At 43.9% G+C, this 22,186-nt stretch overlaps 1 protein-coding gene across 1 annotated transcript in view; it reads left to right on the forward strand.

Annotated features, from left to right (window-relative positions):
* Nucleotides 1–2,801: 2,801 nt before the first annotated feature.
* XYLT1 (xylosyltransferase 1) overlaps nt 2,802–22,186 on the forward strand; it is a 305,563-nt gene continuing 286,178 nt past the window's right edge. Inside the window, exon 1 of the mRNA XM_061599478.1 lies at nt 2,802–3,020. The gene's annotated coding sequence lies outside the window, so the exon portion shown is untranslated. The remainder of the gene's footprint in view (nt 3,021–22,186) is intronic.

Below are 22,186 nucleotides of genomic sequence, written 5' to 3' on the forward strand. Positions count from 1 at the left end.
TTCTTTCAATTGTAATTTCTTGTTTTAATATTGTGTTTTTAGATTGCTGTGTAACCTGCCCTGGAAATGTACGGTGAACAGTGGGTAAGAAATAACAACAACCACAACCAACAACCACAACCACCACAATAATAATTATAATAATGCCACCCTGGGCTACTACTGGGAAGAAGGGCAGGATATAAATTTAATAAATAAATAATAAATAAAATAATAACAACAATAATAACATTTTGTCCTGTTTCCACATTAATCTGTTATTTTTTAAAAGTGTACAATTCATATTTAAATGCATATTTTAATCACAAAGTGCATATTTAAATTTGTATTTTACTTTCAGATACACAATTCCAAATGTGTTTATTCTAAAATATGTAGGGTTGTAGCTAGCGCTAGTCCTACTCAGAGTAGACCCATTCAGATGAATGTGCATGACTAACTTATTTGTTTCAATGGGTCTACTCTGAATAGGACTAGCACTGGATACAACCCATAGTTTTTAATGCATTTTGGTACGTTATTTGAGTTGAGAAGTGTATTGCAAAATTCAACGTGCCAAAGGATCATTATTATGTCCCAGTCGGGATATTAGTCCGGGAGATAGCAGTTAGGTCAGCTTGCTTAAAAAAAACGGAGACCAAATGAAATTCTCCTTCACCCCTGATTTGTGCATAAGTAATGCAAAGCAGGCAAAAGATGCAAATGAAGAGCAATTACTGCAAGCTGTGACAAACTGCACATATGCTGATTCTGGAATCAATTTAGCTATTCTCGTATTCAAATTGTAATTCAGAAGGGAGGAGAGTGTGGAACGGCTGAATCAAGTCACAGAACACTACAGGAATGGAACAAGGAGAAATGAGCCATAACCCAAGGTTTCAAAACCCAAAATGGAGGATGAATGAGAACATAGGAAGTTGCCCTAACTCAAGTCAGACCTTTAGTCCATGTGGCTCAGGCCCATCTACATCAGCAGTAGGGAAACCATGTTCAGCTCTAGGGCCGCGTTCCCTTCTGGGCAGTCTTCCCAGGGCCTCCAAAAGTGGGTGGAGCAAGGGATGTAAATTTTACCTTTGTCCAGTAGGCTTCTTTCTACCCCCAAGCCCACACACCCCTCTCTAACCTCCAATCAGGGAAACAAGAAGAAATATCAGAGCTGAAGGACACATTCCAGCCAAGCAAAAGCACTCAAGGAGGGTGTGGCCTGATGGAGAAGCCTGCAGGGCTACACTTGACCCCTAGGCCTGAAGTTCCTTATCTCTGGTCCACATCTGCTAGCAGTAACTCTCTAGGATCCCAGAGTTTTTCAGCCCTACTGAGAGATGCCAGGGATGGAACCTGGGTCCTCTGGGTGCAAGCATGTGCTCCACCACTGAGCTACAGACTCCTGCCCTGGCCTAAATCTTTATAGCTCTGCTTCCTTTAGCAATGTCTTTCCATGAAGCCCTAGAGGAGAAAGCCCAACTGGTGGGCTGCTGCTGTAGGAAATCTCAGTGCTGGCAAGGATGCCACAGGTGCCCCCCTCCTAACTCTCAAATTTTGCTTCTGAGTAGTTCTCAGCATACAATGCCAAAAAAAAATCATAAAGTACTGCTAGTCCTAGAAGAAATGCTAAAAATGGACAAGCCAAGTGACTCATCCCATTTCTTAGCTCTCTGGCAAAAACAGAATGTGCTGAGGCAATCCTTTCTGTCAAGCTTTGAAATGTTTCAAGAACATCACTTGTGGTTCAGGGAGCAGGTAGGGGACCTTAATTAGACATGTCCTCCTGTTGTCGTCTTGAGGATGGCAAGAGTTATGTCCAGAGAGAGCGAGCGTCTTTAGATACTAGAGGAGTACTGGAGCTGGGGAGAGAGATCTTTCGTATGAAATCGGAAATAAGTTAAATCTCTGCTCAATTCAACAGTTTGAATTAAAACAAAAAAATTTAAAAAAAATATATGACTGCTTCTCTCTTGGCCTTGCCTCCTATTGCAGTATAAACGAGAAACAGAGAAAATAGTGTTCAGAGAATGGTTGGGAAATATCTCACAGATCTGCAGGCTACAATAGGGTGTCCTGAGTCCTACTTTAACAGTCCTCTATTTGAAGTAGGGTTGCCAGGTTCAGGGCCTGAGACTGATCCTGTATCTTTAGGAGAAGAGAAAGTCAGCCAAGTGTGGGTGTTCTTGCAACCCTGTAATGGGAAAAACCACAAGGTGGAATTCTCCCTCCCCCCTGCACAACTTTTAAAGATACAGAAGACTTCTTGGTTGCCAGGCCCAGCCTCCAAGAGGTCTTCTGTATCTTTAAAAGTTGTGGAGGAGGAAAGGGAGAAGTCCACCTTGCGGCTTTTCCCATTACAGGGTTGCAAGAACACCTGCACTTGGCTGACTTTCTCTTCTCCTAAAGATACAGGATCAGTCTCAGGCCAGGAACCTGGCAACCCTACTTTGAAGATGTCCTCTGGGGGTGGGGAACTGCATGAATGTGGCCCTCCAGGCCCCTGCATCTGGCCCTTGGGCCTCTCCCCAGGCCCTGCTTGCACCTCAAGTGTTTTTGCCTGACTGAAATGTGTCCTTGAACTCTGACCGTGCCTCTCACTTGTCTGGATGGAGGAGAGAGAGATGGTGTGTGTGTGTGTGTAGAAACTAGCCTACTGTATAAAGGTACAATTTACATCCTTTGCTCATCCCACTTTTTCCTCTGGCCCCACCCACCACTGGCATGTAAGGAGGTCTACTCATAAGTAAGCAATCCCTAATACTCTCACTGCTGGCAGCTGTGGTTAGGGTGTGGTTTAGGAGGCCAGTGTACATCAGGCCTCCCTCTCAAGCCTTGAAATTGCTGGAAGATGCAACAGAGGTCTTTGGGTTCTTGGTTCCTGATGCTAGGTGGTCTTCTTTGCTGAACTTCCTGTGGAATTGATTTTGGACTGTTCTTGGCCTTGTTTCTGGATTGTATTTTGGACCTGGACTGATTCTCTGTGCTTGACCTTGGCTTGTTGAGAGTGTGGTGCATCTTGAACTCTGCTCTCTTGGGTAAGTGTTCTAATAAAAGGCTTTATTCTCCTTGGACTGTTATCCTGGCCCCTGAGGGCACTCCCTGGAGCACAATAGTTGGAAAGAGCTAAGTACCTGTCCCATCTAGGCTCACACTCTCTCCTGAAAAAATGCTCATTTCTAGCCTGCGCTTTAGCTTGATGAGAGGCAAATGGTAGCTTTAGTTTTGTCTCCTAATGTATAATTCCACCCTTGGAAATGATGGAGCTATGCTTTTCTGAGTACATGTAAAGCTCAGTGTATTTGGTGAAACCACTAACTCCTCCCAGTACAAATCCCACATGATTAATCCTCCAATTTGCTAAAAAGAAAAAAAAGTTACAGATTCCAGACCAATCTGTTTTCTTAGGCACACCCTATATAATTACATTTTGCTGAGTTGCATCATGTGCAGCTTTACTTTTCAAATGAGAGGGGGGAAATGCCAACTCTCCAGTTAGCTTTGAACCCCCCCTTTTTTTTCTTCCCTGAAAACCTTTATCCTTGATCCCAGTTTTTGTGGATTAATTCTAGTTTTGGTTTCTCCATGGTGATGGAAGACATTTGCTCAAAAGCACTTAATTCGTATATTCTAAAGGTAAGATTTAGCCAAATTTAAAGACCATTAAATCCTGTTTGTTTCAATAGAAGAGATATAGTTTTGTGATTCACCCATCTAATCATTGTGATTTAAATGTGCATTGCTACTCAGAAGTAAAGTCCATTGAGTTTAATTGGACTGACTCTCAGGTAAATGGATAGAGGATGGCAGCCTTAAGCTTCTCTTTACCTGGATGATATCCCAAATGATTATTTTGCATGCTTACTTTACTTATTATAGGACCATAGTTGCAACCCCTGTTAAGGGTAGTGTGGATGAATCACGTCCTGCCATTATGAGAAATGGTGGGGGGCAGTATTTTCAAAATATTAGGAAATGGTTCAAGATGTTAAGTTGAAGCTTGGCATGCATTCTAGAAGGGAAGGGTTTGGGAATGGTCTATACCAAATTTGGGGTGAAAAGGGCAAGAAATGGCTTGTTTGGAACAAGTGAAACATTTGATGAGTGATGCTGTCATTTTGATAGGTATTGTGTGTTTTCCTCAAACTTTTGTTACATCCACACCATACATTCAAAGCACACCCAATGCATATTTAAAGCATGTGGTGTCCTCCACAGAATGATGGGAACTGTAGTTTGTTAAGGGTGTTGGGAAGTTGTAGTTCTGTGAGGGGGAAATCCACCATTCTTGGAATTCTGTGAAAGTCATGTACTTTAAATGTATGTGCCCTTTGCTAGGATGGATGTGCCCTTTGCTAGAGATGTTTCCATTTGTACTGCATCTTTTGGGGCTTTTTTTGGTCAATTGGACTTGTGTAGGCTCTCCCCCCTCCCCTCCCCCAGCCACAGTTTTAAAGCTAACCAAGACCCTGTGTGGGAGATGGACAGAAAAAGGTAGAAAAAATGCTTCACCTGTCGCTATCCTGTATTGAGTAACGGGTTGGACAAGATTAAATGGACTTTGGGCCTGATCCATGAGGCTGCTTGCTATGGTCTTGTTGGTCATGGTGGCTAAATAGAAGCTCCAGGTTTACGGGAAGTGCATCTTGGGTCCTTGGCATACTTGTTGATGGGAAACAAACCAAACAAAGGGGCTATTGCCTTCATGACCTTCAGGTACGAAGAATGCCAGAACAGGAGGTGGAAACTGCTGCTGTCCACATGTTCCTCTGTGGTTAGGAACAGAAATCAGTCAAGTGAATACAATTGGTATTTGTTCGTGCTGTTGAAGCTTGCAAATGATACTTAATTAATTCCTTTTTGTTTACAATGTTTGGATGTTTCCTTTACATTGAAATGAATGTAAGTTGTATAAGTTACATAAATAGCTGTGCACGTTACATAACTTATGTAGTTAGACAGTAAGACAAATGTCGTATTTAGCAAAAAAGCGAACTGCAGCAGAACAGAAGCAGCTCTGATTGCGACGAATATCAGTCAGAATAGAAATTGCTGCCGCCTTACATCCTTACCCCAGAGATATCTATTCGGTCAGGGTAGGAAACGGGATGATGGATGTGCTGGACCTTTGGCCTGACCCAACAGGGCTCTTTTTCTGCGATGTTATCTTGCATTAAGTCAAGGTTGCCCTTTAATTGCCTTGAAGAGCCTTGGATTAGACTGAGTTTAGCAGTTACCCTCTAATCCCCCCCCTTGCCCAGAAGGGATGTTGCATATCTGTATACAAGCAGATATTGTATGCATACAAACATCTGCATCGCATTAAAGGATTTTCCGATGAGAACACTGCAGGCTGCCAAGCATTAATCAAGCTGGCTTTCCGGCTGAGTAACAAAACATATTATTCAGTGCAATGTTTCCTGTGCCTGGGTTTTTTTTCCCTTTCCACCCTAGGAGCCCCAAGAGGGGCAGAATGCGGTGGCTTGTGGCACCTGCTGCAGCCACATCCATCCCCTCTGCTCTTCCGGCAGGTGATCAGAATGCCGCCAGTCAGCTGTCAGGCAGGCAGGGCTCGCCAGTGAGCTGAATACCCCAGTAATCAGGCAGTGCCCAGAGGGTGGAGTCTGGAGGCAATGTGGATGTGCTGCAGGAGGAAGGAGGAAGATGGCTGTAGGGAGGTTCAAGAAAGGGGCAGAGAGGAGGATCTAGGAGGAGGTTGGAAAGGATGGGGAGGCAGGGATAGGGAAACTCAGGCCTGGGAGCAAAATGTGGCCCTACAAGCTCTTCATCATGCCCTTTGGCTCTCTGCAGGCCACACCCCTCTCTCTGTGCGTCATGGTCCAATCCTGATCTTCTGGGGGCTGTTCTTTTGAAGAATGGAAATGTTCCACACAGTTGCTAGGGTGGCCAAGTGTCCTCTCTTTGCAAGAGTCCTCTGTTTGGAAAGCAAGTTTGCTTTTAAGATCAAAGAGCCCTAAGGAGGTAGATAGTTGGGGCCTTGAAGCTGCCCTTCGCCCCTTAGCATCTGGGCAGCAGACTGAGCAGGCACGTGGTCATCTGGGCACTATCTTTCCCCACTGTGGTGTGGCGTATTATATTTCTATTTAAATTACGGTGATTTGTATTTCTAATTATGGTTCTATACCTATGAATGTGGCCCTACAAGCTCTTCATCATGCCCTTTGGCTCTCTGCAGGCCACACCCCTCTCTCTGTGCGTCATGGTCCAATCCTGATCTTCTGGGGGCTGTTCTTTTGAAGAATGGAAATGTTCCACACAGTTGCTAGGGTGGCCAAGTGTCCTCTCTTTGCAAGAGTCCTCTGTTTGGAAAGCAAGTTTGCTTTTAAGATCAAAGAGCCCTAAGGAGGTAGATAGTTGGGGCCTTGAAGCTGCCCTTCGCCCCTTAGCATCTGGGCAGCAGACTGAGCAGGCACGTGGTCATCTGGGCACTATCTTTCCCCACTGTGGTGTGGCGTATTATATTTCTATTTAAATTACGGTGATTTGTATTTCTAATTATGGTTCTATACCTATGAATTAAGCTGTGCACTTTTTTTTTGTAGATCTGTGTCTTTTTTAGTGGCCCAGTTCATTTTTCTTTTCTTTTTCTTTTTTTGCAATGTATAAGTAGTGAGGATGGAAGGATTGGTCAATTCCGGTTCTCTAAGTTTCTCACTTTCCCAGTCTTAAATTCAGTACTGCAGCAATTTGTGTTTTGTTTTTTTAAAAAAATCCTCATGAAAATTGTTCAGCATTTTAGTGTGAATTTCTCCTAAGAAACATGTTTTGTATGCAGTTTTGACTAAAGTACACATTTTTGCAAGCGGTTTCCCGTACCATAATGCATTTTTGTAGGTTGTTTTCATGAACATTTATTTTTATGCAAACTTCCCCTAAAGGTAAAGGTGTCCCTGCACTTGTAGTGCGAGTCGTTTCCGACTCTTAGGGTGACGTCTTGCGACGTTTACTAGGCAGACCTTATATATGGGGTGGGATTGCCAGCTCCTTCCCCGGCCTTTCTTTACCCCCCAGCATATGCCGGGTACTCATTTTACCGACCACGGATGGATGGAAGGCTGAGTGGACCTCGACCCCTTTTACCGGAGATTTGACTTCCTCCTTCCGTTGGAATCGTACTCCGGCCGTGAGCAGAGCTTCGGCTGCGTTACCACCGCTTACCACTCTGCGCCACGGAGTGCATTTTTGTAAACATTGGCTGGCAGACTGTTTCTCAAAATTTGGAAAAGCACAAATTTGGAAGGATGGCTGTGTTTTGGTTCTCCTGTTGCTTTGGAAAATGTAAATTGGATAGATTAGGCTTTAAACGTGAACTAGACTGAACTTCTCCCCCCATCCTTGATAAGTGTCCCCCTTGCAATCCTGCATTGTAACATCAAGTCCTGTTTCCCCCTCCTTTCAAAATGAAGAGAAACCCCCCCACGTTTCTACCCCTGAGGCAATTTTACCACCTCCGCTGTTGAAATGCTTTGTGTGTCCTTACAATCTCTGTCAATGAATGCCCTTGTAAAGCTCCAAAAGTACTTAAACATGGAACAGAAGACATAGGATAGGCCCATCTCCCTTAAGGGCTCTTAGCTAAATATGTGAAATCCTTCATCCTAGGTTTATCTGCTCCTCAGAGGTCACCTAGGATCTTAAAGAGCATTTGCTTTTTAGATTTACCTGAAGTACTTTGAGCTTAAAAGAGGGGGAAAGAAGGAAAAAAATCCTGGTGGTGGTTGTTCTTGTCATTTAAAAAAAAAGAAAACTCAATGATAAAGTAAAGGGGTTTAAACCTCTGATTCTCTGCCGCTGTGACTCTTAAACCAAGGTGGAAAATTATCTGATCATGGGGCTTGTAGTGTTTACATGCGGTCTTGTTTCTTGCACAAGCAAAGGAGATAGGCCTGTCTCCTTTGTGAGCCCTGTGGTTGCATAAGAGCCACAGAGGATAAATAAATGCTCTCCTTTCCTGTGATGTTAACAGGATAGTCTACTAATTATTTACATATGTCAAGGGTGGGTAATCTTTTGTGTCCTGAGGGCTGCATTCTGTGATGATGAGGGGTGGGCCGCACATTCATACATAGACTTGTCAGTGCACACACACACAGCAACAGTTTTGGCTGGTGCCCATTTGGACTGGTGGTGCAGAAGGCAGGGAGGCCAACAGTTAGCTATGGGGGAAGTCAGTTTGCATTTAAAGTCAAACTTGTCAAATTCGCACTTTCTAAAACAACATGAGATCCTCCAGACTCCGCAGTTGTGTGTGTGTGTGCGTGTGTGTGCATGCGCATGTGCGCGCACGTGTGTGCGTCCGCGTCCGCGTCCGCGTGCGTGTCCGCGTGCGTGTCCGCGCAGAGACTAAGGAGAAGGAAGAAGCTGTCGTCCAAAGCCACCCTCTAAACTGGTTGGAAGTGGAGGCTGGCTGAGTCCCCCTTTGCCTTCGTGGGCTGGCCTCCACCGACAGGCAGCTGGGGGAAGGGAGGAAAGACACAATGAGATCTCAGCAGTGCCATTGCATACCTCCCAGCCGATCAGCCCTGGGAACAGCTCTGTGATTGGAGCATCCAAGTGCCAGTCAGCTGGGAAGTGGGGAGGCACATGCCTCCCCCACCTTGGTCACCTTCCTCTTAGGGTCATTGTGATGACAAATTGGGAGAGGAGAAGCATGTGAGCCACCTGGAGGAAAGGTGGGATATAAATGTAAGACAGAAATAAATAAAACAGAGCTGCCATGGGAGGATAACTCTGGGATGAGATCTCTCTTCTGTCACTATCTGCATTTTGTTTGGTAGTGCATGCCCTGAATCCTTAGCATCTGTTACGCATTTGGGTTATTCCCTCTGTCCAGATTTTTTAAACTTGCTTGCAGAATAATTCCATGTGCTGAAAGAAAGCTTTGTTCCAAATTCTCCTTGGCTCTACTGGGAGGTTTTTGGGTACTTGACTCCAGGAGTGCTATTTAGTCAAGATGTCCAACCCTAATTCGATGGATGCAAAAATCAGACTGTGTAATCTGTTCCTGTGATCGTGCTGATTGCTTTAAGGCTATGCTGAACTGCCCCATGAATGTCTCAGAAAGTGATTGTCCTCCCTGAAAGAGGCTTTGGGTTTTCTGCCTCTTCTCAGGGAAAACGTTCGCATTTCTTACATGATGTCAGCAGGTGTCAGGCTGAGCTTCCCTTTTCGTGATAAGGTGGCCGAGGGCAGTGTGTGTGCGCTTTACTTTCTGCTGAACATTTCTGCAGCCTCCCCAGCTGCCTGTACTTCCTGACCTCAAAAAATCGCATGGAAGGAGTTTGCCTCATGATGTCTTCCCTTGGGTTTTCACTGAGGAGCAGGGAGACTGGCTCCAACCTGGTGCCCACATACACTAATGTGCCTGCCACTCTCCTATGGTGCCTGCAAAATATCTCTGTAAATATCCCTCAAAAATCCACAATTCATGGAAGAGGGTTTGCTCTTCCTGTTCAGTGCCTGTTTGCCAACCCTCAGCCTCCTCCTTTGAGCATGCCCCCTTAAATATACTTCATTGGATTGGATCACCCTCCCTCCCTTCCATTCTGCACGGAGGAGAGGTGCGAAGACCTTCTGCCTGTGAGTGAGCACAGCAATGGCTGATATAACCTGTCTTTTTTGCCCCCATTGATGGGTGGTATGCCCACACCATTTTCTGTGTCTCTCTTTTTCTGTTCTTTTAGGTGTGGCAGGCATTTTGTGTTATCCAATGCACTCACCCGGCCGCAGGTGCTATTTTGTGTTCTGCCACACAACCCACAGCAACTATTTTATGGCTGGCACTAATAGCACTCTTTTTAAAAAAATCCTGAATGTGCCTGGTGGCTCCAAAAGTATGGCAAGTGCTGGTAAATTGATGGAGACTGGTTGGAGAGGGAAAGTAAAATGTGGAAGAATTTTTTCACATAGCCCTAAATCATTTGGTAAAAAAAAAAAAAGTGACCTCTTTCAGCTAAGTAATTCTCTGAACGAGAGTGTGGGCTTCTTCAGTCAGTGAGCAAGGAAAGAAGTACGTTTCTGGACTTAGTGGAAATCGTTTTGCTCGAAACAGGATCATGCTTCTTCCTTGTCAGAACGCAAACTTCAATATTTCCACCACAAAACATTACATGTCACTGCCTTCTCGGTTACAATGTCAAAATAAAATAATTTCATGCATGATGAAGAAATCTAACTGCTGTAATCTGCTCTGTGAGAAACTATCATGAAGAGTTTTCAGAATGAGTTGAATACAAAAAAGAGGTTTTTTAAAAAAAAAGAAAAGAAAGATTACTACAGTTCACCTCCACTAAATTTACCTGATGGAAACAGCCAGTTATAAAAAAAAAACCCTCTTAATGTAGACATGGGTTTTTTTTTAGTTTTGGGTAGGGAGGCAAGTAAAGAGGGAGAGAGATGACAGAGGTGTAGAAAATGAAGCAATGTACTATGGTACGGGCCTGCCCTTGCATGGCTTTAATCTTTTTAGTTAGTAGCTGTTGTCATTATTCTAGATATGTTTTTAATTAATTGCTTTTAACTATTGATAAGTTGAATGTTTTTTGTAAACAGCTTAGAGGTCTTTACATTAAAGTGGCATATACATTTTGTTAAATAAATGAAAGGGGATTGGACATAGGTCACATCTGCACCTCATATTTAAAGCACTATGATGCCACTTTAAACAGTCATGGCTTCCCCCAGAGAATCCTGGCAACCGTAATTTGTCAAGGGTGCTGAGAACTGTTCGGAGACCCCTCTTTCCCTAACAGAGGTACAGTTCCCAGAGTCCCCTGGGAAGGATTGATTGTTAAACCACTCCAGGCATGCATCCCTGGGGAGAGCATTCTACAAGTGAGAGCCACTGCTGGAAAATGCATGTTCATTTGTGGCCACCTTCCATGCTTCCTTCAGAGGGGGTGCATAAAGAAGGGCCTCAGATGACTAATGCAGTATCTGGGCTGGTTCGTGTGGGGAGAGGTAGTCCTTGAGGTGTTGCAGGTCCTGAGGCAACCAGCACTTTGAACTGAGCCTGGAAACAAATTAGAACCTAACAAGGTGAAATGCTCTCCCTCTCGCTTGATCCATCTCTCTATCCTTTCTTGCTAAGCTGATCATTTTAGGCTTTTGGCATGCAGCCATGATTTAAGAAATACGCTATTCTGATGGGTGTGGCCATCTTGGTCAGTCATTGCACAACAATGGTCCTTGTGAATGCCCCCTTGTACCTGGTCCTTTGGTGGCTGATTCTCGGGGTATGTTTGAAAATGATTATTTGCTCATCTATGCTTCCTTCAGCCTGGATGGTTCTCTGGTCCATATCCACCACCACCATCTTGGAATTCAGCTCTCCCAAGGGTTTGAATTCAATCCACAGTGTAGTTGCCCCCTCCCCCTCACAGTATGACAGCTTTAAAAGAGAATTAGACAAAGTCATGGAGGATAAGGCTATATCAGTGCCTATTAGCCACAATGCTAGGTTCTACCTCCATTGCTGGAAGCAATAAGCCTCTGGATACTAGTTCATAAGTGAGGCAAAAGTTGTTGCACTTGGGTTCTGCTTGTGGGCTTCCCATTAGGGTATCTGGTTGGCCACTGTGGGAGTGGGATACTGGATTAGATGGGCCTTTGGCCTGATCTACAAGTCCTCTTTCATGCTCTTGTAACAAGGGGCCCAGTAAGTAGGTTAAACTACGGGTCACAACTTTAGTAACGTGCTTGTCTGATCTGCAACATTCATAACCTGTAACTAAGAAGATTTGAAAGACCTTTAGCAAAAAACCCTTTGTGGACCTTGTATGGTCATGGCTGTAGGCTTGTCTAGTAATGGCAGCCGCAGTAGCAACAAGCCACTGTTTTACATTTCCCACAATGTCCTAGAGTGAGATATCCCATGGGATCTCTGTTAGCATTGTAGGGAATCTTAAATGGTGGCTCAGAGCCAACCGGAGGCATGTGTCTGCGTCAGTGGACTCCACCAGGACACAAGAGTTGAGTGCCCCTGAGCTCAGGTCCTACTTGTGGGCTTCCCATGGGCATCCGGTTGGCCACTGGAACAGGATACTGGACTGGATGGCCACTGGCCTGATCCAGCAGTCTCTTATGTTCTTCAGCACTGGCAGCTGCCTAAGGACATGGAGTGCTGACCCCCAATCTGGATTAAAATGCAGAGCAAAACTGTATTTCTAGCAAAGATTTCAGTCTGAGATAAGGAACCAGTGACCCTCTAGAGAGAGATGGACTATATTGTCCATCCCTGACCATCGGCCATGCTGGCTGGGGCTGATGAGAGGTAGCTCAGTGGCAGAGCATCAGTGTTTGTGTGTTTGTTTAAGGTATTTAGAGACCGCTTTTCAGGTAGACCTCACATAGCGGGTTACATAAGCTTCTTACAACAATAAGTAAAGATTTTTTTATTAAAGTTATGATAAAATGGAAAAGACAGCTTGTTTAGGAAGAATCTGTTACTGCTTCTCCTCTCCTCTGGTCAAGATGATTCAATTGCATATGCCCCTGTGAGGACAGTTGGGGGAAGGAGGGAAGGGCCACTGTGGCAGCTGCATGGTGACAGTTCCTCAGCTGCTTCTCCTCTCCCCTTGGATCAAGATGGTTCTGTTGGGCTCAAGTTCAGTTCCCAGCATCTCCCGCTAGGGCTGGAGGAGAATCCTGTCTGAAATCCCGGAGAGCTGCAGCCAGACAATACTGAGCTGGCTAGACCAAAGGTCTGACTTGGTGTAAGGTGCCTCCCTATGTTGCTAAGGCAGACAATGAGACAGACATGAGAACCGAAACACAGCCATCCTTCAAAACCTGCACTCATCTGAATTTTGCAATGCAGTTTGCCAACCAATCAATGTTTTTAAAAGGGTATGTTTTAGGGGAAAGTGCCCATAAAAATGAATATATAAGTGAAAAAATAAACACAAATTCATCGTATGATGAAACATTGCTTGCAGAAATGTGTACATTCATCAAAACTGCCTACAAAATGTGTTGATTAGGAGAAATTAGCACTAAAATGCTGGAGAAATGTCATGATTTTTTTAAAAACTGCTGCAGAAATATGGAGAACTGAATTTAAGGCTGGGAAAATGAGAAACGGAGAGAACCAAATCAACAGATCCTCCAGTCCCTGCTTTCTTATGGAGACCACGAGGGCTGCATACACACCATGCATTTTCTTCCCCCCTGCAAAGAATCCTGGGGACTGTCGTTTACCCCTCACAGAGCTACCATTCCCTGCACCCTTAAACTACAGTTCCCAGGATTCTTTGGGGGGAAGCCATGTGCTTTAAATGTAGGGTGTGTAACAGCCAAGCTCTGGAATATAAGTGGCTGTCTTATAGCAGATCAGGCATTTCTCCGTCTAACACAATGTTGACAACTCTAACTGGCAGTGGCTTTCCAGTGTGTTGGAGGGGAGGTTCCCTACTGCCTTCTCCTTGGCCCTTTAGTTGAAGATGCTGGGGATTGAACCCGGGACCTTCTCCATGGAAAACAGGTCCTCTTTTACTGAGCTATGGTTCCTCTAGTGCTATTCAGCTGTGTGGAAGGGACAGACTGGGGGGGGGGTCTTATTTGATTTACCACCCTTTCCTTGGCAGAAAAGGATGTGTGTACCAGTTCATTGACAGATGGTGCATGCAGGAAGCCCATATGCCAGTAAATCCATAGTCACTACATAGTTCAGTGCCAGCCTTTTGCAACAGGAGTTTATTTCACTGCTCACCATCTAACTAATTTTGTTGACAGTTTTCTTCACCCTTCTGAAGATGAGATATACAGCAGGAACACTGCGAGCTCCTATTCAGTTGCTGGAATGATATATGGGTTAAGAACCAGCACAAAAGGATGTATTTCAAGTTTAGTGGCGGCTGGTGGCTCCAGGGTTTCAGCACCTTGGACAGTTCCTTGAAAGTTCAGACTGACACCGGGCGTGGATTCCACTGCCCCACTGACATGGAGCCATCAGCCACCACTGTTGAAGTTCACAAAACCTCATGGAAAGGCTTTCAACATACACTGTTGGGATAGGTACCCCAAAAAAGGGCAAAGACATCTATCTGACAAGATTTAAAAATGCGTTGGAGAGGTTAAAAAGCCTTTCTAGCAGATAAGGACTATAAGACACATCAAAAGTACTGTTGCAATGCTTTTTATTTAGTTAGGATCCATCCGACGGATGGGTTGGGGGGTGTTTCTTCTTCCTTTGCAGGAATATTCTGCAGCATGTCATTGATGCAATAGTAGTAGTGCATTAGTGGTGGAGTTATACTGGGCCATCCACACATCCTTCCATTTTCTGAAATGTTCTGCAATGTTTCCTCAGTGTCATTGCATCATTGAGGTCTGGAGGGGCATTCTTGGGCAATCACACAAGAAAAGTGGTACAAAAACAAAATGCAAACCCTGGAATGTTTTTGGTATTAAAACATTACACAGTTTCAGCATGAAGTTACGGGACAAGCACTGATTGGAAGGAAGCTGTGTATCTGCCCGAAAAGACTCTTGCAGGCTGCATTAGTTTTCAAAGCAGGATCACATATAACTGCTCCGATAATATGATGAGCCCAAATAATCATGAATGCACAGTAAAAAGGATGCCTTTCTCTTAAAAAAAAAAATGCAAGGCCATTCAAACAATATCAAAAATTCATTACAATCCATACCCTAAAACAGACTACAACCTCATCTGTAGCAACTGAATCTGCAGCACCACTGCTTGCATACTTGCTGGAACCACAGGGTAGGGGGAAAAGACAGCCAGTGAGGCCACCTCTCGATAGGGATGGCTAAATGTGTCACCTGGATTTTCTCAGTATCCTAGTAGTATTCCAGTCTTAAACTCAGTTTGCCACATTTCCACATCAAACGTGACTTCCCCCCTCCCCAAAGAAGTCATGAAAATTTACTGTGGGGTTTAGTCCAAAGCTTCCAAGAGCTGTTCAAGGTGCTGAACCTGTTTGGGGCCTGAAAGTTCAGACTAAAACCTGGAGCAGATTCACTGCCCCACTGAAATCGGAGTTATTAGTCTTCACTAAACACATGTATGATATCTTTAGGTGCCATAAGACCAGTATTGCAAGTATATCCAAGAATGAACAACAAAAATTATAATAGGCTCTGATTAGCATGGGAAAGTGCTTGAGGAATATCAAATACCTTTGTCTGGATTTTGGCTGACTGGGTCATCCACCATGAAAAATCAGGACTCTGAGAAGAGGCTGGCTTTGGATGCAATTTTGCAATGCAAGTCTGTATCTTTGATTATGACATGTGCAGCTGGTACCAAGTCAATGAAATGCTGGGAACTTGGAATGCTGGGATAGGAATCGCTCTGCAACAGTCACCTAAGGACAGAATGATAGACAGTGGGGAAGGGATAGTTCAGGGCTTCCTATAGGAGAGGGGGCTGCAGTGAACAGAATGGCAGTGAGGAGCAGGCAAATTGGGAGACCTGTATCGGAGGAGCCAAGGCACCAGTCATCAGCTGCTTAGAAAAGACTGCAAGTTGATGATAACTGAGAATAATCACTTGAACATGCGTACTGTGTTATCCCGAGGAGTGCTGACAAGGGGCAGTGGGTGGTTCTTGCTTCTGTGTTAATATATATCATTGTTGTTATTTCTTCCCATTGTCTGCTGGAATCCCTCAACATCTTCACATGTCATTTGGGAATCCTTGTCTGAATTCAAGGCTTTTACTGTACTCTTCTCGTCTGAGTTCAGCTGTTCATCACAGATTTGAGTAGCATGTGATGATGGCATAAAGCTCAGCTTAAAAACTGCAACATGGAAAAGAGCAGCCAGCTCCCGCAGTGATAAGTTGAAATGTATTTTGCAGAACTGGCTCCTGCAGTTTTCAAAAGCTGGTGACGTGGGGAGGGAGAACAATAAGGTTTGAGGGAGGGATGGGTGGATCAGTCAGGTTTGCTTTCTCTCCTATTTGCACTCTTAAGCTTGGTTTTCTACATCAGTCTGTGATATTTTTTTTAAAAGTCCTTGTGAAAATTCATCCGCATTCTAGTGTGAATTTCTCCTAATGTACACATTTTAATGCAGTTTTGCCTAATATACACATTTTTGCAATTTCCCCTAATATAATGCTTTTTTGCATGTTATGTTCATGAATAGATGCGTTTTCTGCACAGTTTACCCTGGTATGCTTCCCCCCCACACACACAATACTTGGTTGGGGAGCTGCATTCCAAATTGGAGAAGTGAGGCTTTTGAAAGCTGTTTCGTGTATTCTGAACATTCAGTAAGTTCAGCTTTAAATGCAAGCTGAATCTAATTTCTCTCCAAGCCCTGGTCTGAGGGAGAGCAGTGACCTGAAATGGGAAATGGAGAGAACTACCTTTTTTCTGTTTTTAAATAGGCTCCATTTTGGCATAGGGGATTGTATTTTGTTTATAAGATGAAAGGTGCTAGCATTCTGCACATGTACACACCCTCGAAGTCTTGCTTTCTGACATGGAGATCTGTACCCCTAGTGCCAGCAACATTGGGTGTCTTAGTGCTGATGGAAACTCGCTCTACATATCCTCAGAGGCACTTGGAATATTATCTCGATACAATCAAAGGCTGGACCTTGGTACTGAAAATGGGTCCTGGGGCTTAGCTCATTAGCAAACCATGGCTCAACTCCTTGATCGCGACTTATAAAAGGAATAATTGCCAAGAGGTGGTTGTTGACTGTAAGGGTGCTTTCAAAATTACCCCCAAACAGACAGTCTTCCCAGATATCTATACCATGATTAATGGGACTGAAGTTAAAGAGCAGGTTCCCTGGAGGTCCTAGCCTCATTTTTTTTAATATAATTTTGGTACCTTTTTTTTTTTAACAAAGCCTGCATCACAAAATTCAGGCAAGTGTGAAATCTGAATGTTAAATATGTCCCACCCACACATAAGTCTGGGAGGTGCTGATCAGGTCACCTTACATTGAAATTCACAAGGAACAAACCTCCATCTCTCACACATAGAAGGCAGATGTGGTTCAACATGCTTAGGGACACTTTATTTTTTACTTTGCATATATCTCGGTGGAATCCTGGCCTTGTAAAACTAGTTCCCAGAGCTGAGCCCTCACTTAAATTAAGTCTTGGTAGCTGGCTAGATAACACTTTTGAGAGCAGGATACTCTTCATGTTTATTTTCTGCCCTTCAAAATATGCACTGTGACAAATAGAGATGTCTCCTCAATACTCATGATGGATGGCTAACCCAAATTACTGTGAGGCATCTGAGTTTTTAGAAAGTTTCATTAAGTTACCTCATCTCTTCCCTGTTTGTTCTGCAAGGCACCCCAGGGGAATAACGTGAAGCTTCCTGATCTTTGTAAACATGTTCTAGAGATAAAAAGAAATTGTTTCCAAAAATCTGTGGCCTGCCTTTCTCAATATCTCCACATGCAATTTCCTGCTTGCTGAGCTCTGAATTAAGCTGAGTAACTCTCAAATGTGCTTTTCTGAAACTGTCACCCTTTCTTTTTAAAAGCTTTTAATCGCAGACAGCTAAGACATCTAAGTTTGCAGTCCCATACACACTTGCCTAGGAATATTCCATTGCATTCAATGGGCTTGCCTCTGTGTGGGCATGTATAAGATTGCCCTGTCAATCAAGGACTCTTCTACTTGGCCAACATAAGAAAGTCAGTGACAGCTTTTAGTTGCAGCAATGGCCAGTTACTATCTTCATGAGAGCTATTCCATTCTCCAGACCTGGTACGGGGAATGTTTAGCCCTCCAGAAGTTGGTGAGCTACAACTTCCATCATCCCTGACCATTGGCCATGCTTGCTGGGGTGATGGGAGTTGTAGTTCAGCAACATCTGGAAGGCCACAGGTTTCTCACACCTGCTCCAGACAGTGGTTTAGGGGCCATAAGTCTGTTTTGCTGCACACATTAACATGCAAAATTGAACTCTAGTAACATGGCCTTGGTTTCCAAGCCAACAGCTAGAAGAATTCTTTTGTGTCTTCTTTTCTTTGCTTTTGGATGTTGTTTTGCACTCCGGGAGGAGGCCATTGGTTGGTAATGTGGCAAGGCATGTGTGGGCAGTAGCCTGGAGTAGCTCATCTCAGTAAATTGCTTTATTGTAGACCCAGGCGTATTGGAAGGCTGGTGAGGAAAAGTGGAAGAATAACAGCCACAGGGACTTATTTGGGATGAACAAAGGCACAGCAGCTTAGAGCACAGGGCAAGGATTGATTTGTTGTACAGCCTGTCCGCTGTGCCGTGTGTCAGCCCTGACTATGCCAGTCCACGTGCTGGAAGCTAGCATGGAGGATGGTCCCAAGTGAAGGGACCAATGGTCTCGATGCAGACCAGTGTTGGTAGGCCCCTGGGCCAACTGAGGCCACCTCCACCCAATTAGTCCTCTGAGTCAGGGCCAAGGGTGATGAGACTGTAGCCTGAAACCTTTAAGGGGATGCCCAGTGGGTGAGAAGCTGAGAGCCAGTGCCCGCTTTCCTTACTGCAATGCCAATTCTTGCCAAAAAGTTGTGATGGGAAAATAGAAATGAAACGGGAACAGTGAACCCTTGCTATGAGGAAAGCAAAAAGCCTGCAAAACCACCCAGTCATCTGACAGGTAAAATTCCTGGCCATACAGCGACTGATAGGCATCTGCAGCAAGGATGGATGAAACATTTCAGAATGGTTTAACTACCAATATCTCTTCCCAGGGAACTCTGCAGATTGTAGTTCTGGGAGGGGAATAGGGGTCTCTGAACAATTCCCAACACCCTTTGCAGACAAAACTTCCCAGGATTCTTTGGGGGAAGCCAGGGCTCTTTACTGATAAGATGCAGCTTTAACAGTATAGTGCAGATGGGGCCTAAGTATTTTCCATTCAATTTTTGTATTAATTTTCCCCCTTCTTAAAAAGTGTCTACACAAATATGTACTTAGATTATTATTTTTAAACATATTTTCTCTACAAAATGCCCATTTCCAAATGTATTTTTCGGTCCAAATATATAGTTTTAAACTACTTTAATAAGTTAAGCTGCTGAGCACTGCTTTTTTTTTGGAGAGGTGTGGCATTCAGTGGACAGCTGAGTTCTGATTTGGGCCTTAGACTGGGAGGTGCAGATGAGGTCCACACATTACAGAATTTTGCAAAATCAACTTATTCAAGCATCCCTGGCTGCATAATCTGCATGATTATTTTTAACACAACCAACACCAAATAAATGACAGCCATTGCTCATTGTTATAGGGAATCCAAAAGTATTAAGATAAAAGTTAATAACTTCCTGTAAGGATTGCCAATAACTCTTTTCATGTCATTTAACTGTTGCACAGCTAGGGCCTTTTCACTATGTGCAGGGGACTTCTAATGTTCCCCCCACCCCTGTCCTAAATCCTAAAGGCTTTAAAGAGCAAAAGCAACATATTGAATTGGGTCTGTGTCATAGCAGCGGATAATGCCACTTTACGAGAGATTACTAGGCTGTAGTACCAAATTATAGGATTGGGTTCCTAACTGTCTTAAAACCCCAATACTTCACTGTATCTAGATAATGCCTTTTAGCTGTACATGGGCAAAGGTCATTTCAAAGTTGACCAAGTAGAGCGAAAGTGCATTCAGAGCTCTGTGTTTATGGATTGTGGTTCTCCATCAAAGTGGCTGGTCACTGGTGAAGTTCCCGGTCAATTACGATAAAGTGATGCATCCTTGTTAAAGAGCTGGCTGTAGAAGGTGAGGGCAATTTGGGGACTTAACAGTGTGGCCCAAATGAAAAAGTGGGAATGAAAGGCGGCTCTGTGTTACAGTAATGCTTTCTCAAGGAAATGAGCCATGCATTTAATAGCCTATGTTATGACTATGCCTGTTCTCAGCAGGATGGGACCCTGGGCTTGAAATTGTTTTTGGGCAATCACAGGAGCCTTTCATAGCACCTTTAATCTCCATCTCAAAGGAAGAGCCTGAGAATTAAAGAGGTTGCTGCAGTTTTCAGGAATGTATCCAGGGGATCCTCTAAAGCAGGGGTGGGGAAGTTTTTGCAGAGGGCCACATTCTCCTCTAAGCAACCTTCCAGGGGCCACAGGCAAAAGTGGGCCAAGCAATACCAATGTATTTCTCCCTTGTACAGTAGGAGAGCGTCTTCCCAGTCATGATCCTTCCTGGCCTACATCCAGGCAAGAAAGAAGTAATACCAGAATTTAAAGACAAATTCCAGCTAGGCAAAAGCACTCGAGGAAGGTGCAAAGCAGGGCTGGTGAGGGGTGGGCTCAAAAGGGGGTGTGGCACATGGAGAGTGCTGATGGCCAGGTAGAGAAGATGCTAGGGCTGTGTTTGTCCCCCAGGACAAATTGTTCCTGGCTTAGGACCAAGATTCTGGAAGGAGCACCAGTCTCTATATGTGCCTATCCATACTTTAAGGACTTCAGTATAGATGGCATTCAGTGGATGTCCCTGTCACATTTTGGAACCAACGGCTGGAGAGGGCTATTGCCCTCATGTTCTCCTTGTGGGCTTCCCAAGTAGTGGAGACTGGAGGCTCCAATGTCAGTGGCAGTTAATCCACTCCGGGTTTTAGTCCAAATTTTGAAGGAGCTATCCAAAGTGCTGAAATATAGGTTCAGAGCCTTCGGCGGCTCCTTGAGTGTTCAGACTAAAATCCAGAGTGGATTCACTGACCCACTGATATTGGCGAAATCAGTCTCCTTTGCTCCCAAGAAACAGCTGGCTGACCATTGCGGGAAATGGTGTACTGGACTTGATAGGCTTTCTATCTGCTCCAGCGGGACTCTTTTGATGTTCTCACCTGCAGCAAGGCAGGTAGCTACTAAGGAAAAGGCCTTCCCAGTGGTGGCACCCTGGTTGTGGCAGAAAAGTCCATCCGGCGCCTACTTTGTTGTCTTTGGGGCATCAGGCAAAGACCTTTTTTATTTTCTCCAGGCCTTTTAGATTTAATTTTAGCCCTGCATGTCAGTATAGATAATACTGAGCTAGACAGTACATAGCAGCTTCCTCTGTTCCTAGCAGGAGCCATTACGCTTGCTCAGACTGGCTTCATGATGACACTGCAGAGGAAGATGGCATGCATGATTCTGTTCCCCTGCCACATACACAGGGGAACTGAAAGTGTCTCCTGGTTTCTATAATGAATATACAATGGGACCACAGGGATCCAGAAAAATTCCCTAGCTCCCTATAAAATTTAGACTACATCCTGAAATGCTTTAGGCAAAGGTAGACAACTTTTAATTTGAGCAGAACTCTTCATCAGGCAATAAAATGACTGGAATAGAATTCTGTGCAACTTCCAGGCTTGCTGTCTTAACCTCTGCACTGAGTCCAATACAAAATGTTTATGTATCTTCGTTTTGGGACATAATCTTGTTCTAGGCCAGTAATTCCCAATTCCCCCCCCCCACAGAACACTTGAAAATTGTTGAGAGTCTTGGTGGACCATTTAATGATTGTTCTGCCTTTGTAGCAGTTGTCATTCCATAGATTCTGTATGATTTTTCATTGTATGTTCATTACTTCTTTTATTTCTTTATAGGTTATGTTTTATTGCATTACAATTTGAATTTCATAGAACACAGTTTAGGAATCCCTGTTCTGGAAATTATCATTATTATTAACAAATTTAAGATAAAAAATACCAATCTTGCATTGTTCCACTATCAATATCATTGACGTAACACTCATATAAACACCTATATGGACACAGTCAGATGCAGAATAAATCAATGGGCTATTATAACAAAACTAGAGAGAAGAAAAATGAGACAGAAAAATCCTTACAACAAAGAAAAAGATGACATTATTTTAATCACCATATGGAGAAGCTAGCATGATGTGTAATTTTCCTTCTGGGTGTTTGTGCTGGCTTTGCAAGGGTGCTTGCCTTTTCTTTTCTTTTTAAGTCTCGCCACTGCCTGAAAAGATGTCATGCTTTGGATAACAATTCTTCAAAACAAATTTAACACGCTAATTTTCTTGGGATGAAGATCAAGTAGTTTTCCATTCAAGGTATACCTAGAGGGCAACTTGTTCAAGTTAAGCTTATTGAAACAGAAATGACAGAATGTCAATTTGTATTCTAACAGCATGTCATATTTGGGAATCGAATAAGCAATTACATGAGGCTAAATTGAATTTATTTCAGTGCCAGATTTGTAGCCCACTTGTTCTTTTTATTTGACTGAGATAAAATACCTCTCCATCTATAAGGTAAACATAC

Source organism: Rhineura floridana, chromosome 17 (genome assembly GCF_030035675.1).
Source record: "Rhineura floridana isolate rRhiFlo1 chromosome 17, rRhiFlo1.hap2, whole genome shotgun sequence".
In the NCBI taxonomy this organism is placed as follows: domain Eukaryota; kingdom Metazoa; phylum Chordata; class Lepidosauria; order Squamata; family Rhineuridae; genus Rhineura; species Rhineura floridana.